This window comes from Belonocnema kinseyi, chromosome 5 (assembly GCF_010883055.1).
Source record: "Belonocnema kinseyi isolate 2016_QV_RU_SX_M_011 chromosome 5, B_treatae_v1, whole genome shotgun sequence".
In the NCBI taxonomy this organism is placed as follows: Eukaryota; Metazoa; Arthropoda; class Insecta; order Hymenoptera; family Cynipidae; genus Belonocnema; species Belonocnema kinseyi.
In genome coordinates, this window is record NC_046661.1 from 147238602 (window position 1) to 147242198 (window position 3597).

General features: G+C 21.9%; 2 protein-coding genes across 4 annotated transcripts in view; one reads left to right on the forward strand and one right to left on the reverse strand.

Moving 5' to 3' along the window:
- LOC117172341 (zinc finger FYVE domain-containing protein 26 homolog) overlaps positions 1-3597 on the forward strand; it is a 58909-nt gene that overhangs the window by 23116 nt on the left and 32196 nt on the right. The gene's annotated exons all lie outside the window — the stretch shown is intronic.
- LOC117172342 overlaps positions 1-3597 on the reverse strand; it is a 5961-nt gene that overhangs the window by 1199 nt on the left and 1165 nt on the right. The window lies entirely within an intron of this gene.

Below are 3597 nucleotides of genomic sequence, written 5' to 3' on the forward strand. Positions count from 1 at the left end.
TTACTGTACGTAATTTTTAGTTTCCAGAAATGTCCGAGAACTTCATTTTGAAAATTCGCTCATTTTTTCTTGACTAATTGTTAATTTTCCTTGATAGTTACTATTCAAATACCAGCATTATAATGTTGTAATATTTGTAACATAGAATCTTTTATAAACGAAAAAAAAACAGAAATTTAAAATTTCCAAATTTATCAATTTTATAAATGTTGAACTTAATATTTGATTTTTCAACCTTTTATATTTCGATAAAAAAAAAGATGAAATTTATACAACAAAGAGATTTTTAAGACCAAAAAAACTAATTTTCTCTAGAAAAATGTGATTTTTTTAACCAAAATATTACTTCGACAAAAAAATAATTTTCTAGGAAACTGATGATTTTTACTTAACAAACACGAAATTTCAAACTATGAAAATGATTTTTTTTACTCTAAAGGTGAATTTTAATGTAAAAAGAATAAATCTTAAAAAATGGAAAAAGTACATTTTCAGTGTATAAATAATTTTAAATAAAAAACGGCTTTTCAACTAAGCAGTTGCATTTTCAATGAAGACATAAGCCTTAGTTGAAAAAAATAAAATTTTAACAATGTGATTTAACTTTTACCCAAATAGTTTAATTATCAATTACAAAATATTATTTTGTAACAAAATAGTAAAACTTTTAACCAAAGAGATAAACTTTCAATTAAAATTATAAATCTTCAAGAAAAAATGATTTCATAACAAAGTGAATTTTATAACAAAAAAATAGTGTTTATACTAAAACAGATGAATTTTTAAGTCTAAAAGATAAATATTCGAATAATAGTTGAATTTTCTGTTGAAAAAGATTTCAGTTGACTTGCCACGATCAAAATCCCAATTTTTTAACAAGAAATAAGTCTCTACGAAAAAAATTTAATTTTTAATCCAAAAAGTCAAATTTTTCAACGAACAAGGATGCATTTTTAATAAAAAACGACAAAATAGTTGAATTTTCAACCAAAAAGTTGCATTTTAATCCTAGAATGATAAAATTTCTCTCAAACAGATGAATTTTTAATTTAAAACAAAATAATTTTTAAAAAAGTTGAATTTTCATCCAGAAAAGATTTAAATTCTCTTTTAACGCCAAAATATTAAATTTAAGAAAAAATACATTTTCTACGATTTTCAATTGACTTTTCAACACAAAAAAAAAAAGAATTTTAAACAAAATGTAAATTTTCGAGAAAATAGTTCAATTTTCAGCAAAACAGTTGAATTTTTCCCCCGAAAGATGTATTATTTGTACTAAAAAAGATTAACTTTTAAATAAAAAAGATTTTACAGAAGAAATATTGTTCATAAAAAAAAAAGATTTTGAGTTGACTTTCCAGCAATAAAATATTAATTTTAAACAGAAGGTCAATGTTCGACGAAAAGTGTTGAATTTTTAACCCAAAAAGACGAATTTTTATCAAAACAGTTGAATTTGCGAACAAAAAGGATATCTTTTTAGAAAATTGTTAAATTTTCAACCAAATAATAAAATTTATAACTAAAAGATCATTTAAAAAGATCAATTTAAAATGCATTATTTTAAAAGTTTACAGGCCTCGGACTTAAAATACTAGAACATTCTGCGCGCACTAATGACCCTTTCTTTATAAAAAAAACTGTGCATTTCCCAACATTTAAAAATATATTTTACAGAATATCTTATATGATTTGAAAAGGTATATCATTTACATAAGTTTCTTTATTATTTCGAGAAAATTCCAGCAAATTTAATATAAATATAACCATTTTTTTCATTTCAATTACAATTCTTAAAAATTACTAGATTATTTTTTTCATTAAGAACGTATGCCTCGCCCTATGTGGAGTTATTATGTAACACCGTACTTTGAATATTTCTTTATCATTTAAATATTTATATTTTTCGCAAAAATGTATCAATTTATTTTAGTTTTATATCAAAATTTTATTTTTAAAGTTCAATAGTTTTCAAAATCAGAACTTGCCATAAACGCTTAAGTTTTAATGGTTTTATTTATTAATAATTTGAGCTTCTTTTTATATCTTGACCATGTAATAAAACAGATTTCACTTCAAAAGTTGATAATTTAGAGGCTTTCCATATTTTTCAGGATAAATACTTCTTGGAAAGAAAAATTAAAAAATCTTGAATTTACAAGCTTTTCAAATCATTTTTTGTTCGAATCCTGATTTTTGCTATTCGTGAATAGCGACAGAAAACCCTTTTTTGGTTCAAAGTTCAGCTACATAGTTGAAAGTATAATTACTTGGTTAAAATTTTTTTTATTAATGATTCCTAATTTTAATTGAAAACTCTGTTTTTTGTTGAAAATTTAACAATTTTGTTGAAAACCTTTTGTTTTTATAAATTTGTTTCAAAACTAAAATGTATGGATTTTGTTGAAACGTTGTCTTTTGTTGTTTGTTTGATGTGTAATCTTCTTGGTTAAGAATTCATCTTTTTGGTTGAAGATTGAACTATTTTATTAAAAATTCATGTGTTTTTTTTAAATTAGACTTTTATTGGTCGATAATTTCCCTTTGGGTTGAAAATTAAATTTTTGGATTAAAATTTAATCGCTCTGCTTGAAGATTCATTATTCTACGTAAAAAATAAATTCTTTGCTTAAAAATTTAACTGTTTTGTTGCAGATTCGTTTTTTTTTTTTTGTTGGTAAAAATGATAATAATAAAAATGATAATTAAACTGAAAGTTGAGCTATTTTATGTTTGGTTTAAAATTTATGTTCTTTACTTGGAAATTCAACTATTTGGTTAAAAATTTCTGTATTTTGTAAAAACTTTGTTCTTTCTGTTAGAATAATAATCTTCTTGGAAAATTCACATTTTTTAAAAAATTAATTTGTTTTAAAATTTAACTACTAGGTTGAAAATTCCTTTAAAAATTCACAATTTGGTTGAAAATTCATGTATTTGGCACAAAATTAATTTAGATGGTGAAAATTAATTTTTCTGAATGAAAATTTAACTATTCGATTTTTTGTCAAAAATTGATCTTTCTTGTTGTTAAAAATTAATAATTTTTGTTAAAAATTAATCTTTTTTTGTTAAAAATTGGTCTCTGATAGTACAAAATTAAACTACTAGATTAAAAATTCATTTTTTTTGTTATTTAATATTCATTATTATAGTTTAAGATAAATTTCTTGATTCAGAAATGCAACTATTTTTTTGAAAATCTTTTTTTTTTGGTAATGAATGTCTTTGATTAAAAATGTGACTATTTCATTTTTGTTAGAAAATAGATCTTTTTTGGCTGAAAATTGATTTCTATTCTTTTTTTTTGGTTTCAAAATTGAATTATTTTGGCAGAAAACACATTTTTTGTGGCTATAAATTCAACTTTGTTGTAAAAAATTCGTATATTTTGGTTTAATACGACTGTTTTTGATTGATAATTAAAATATCTTTTTGGTGGAAATATCAATAATTACACTTTTTGTTGAGAAGGCATTTTTTTATCAAAGGACAAAAATTCAACTCTTTTCTGAAAATCTTTCTTCAATTAATTCTGTATTCAAACAAATTCAATTATTTGGTTGAAAATATAAAGTATTTTGGTTTAAGTTA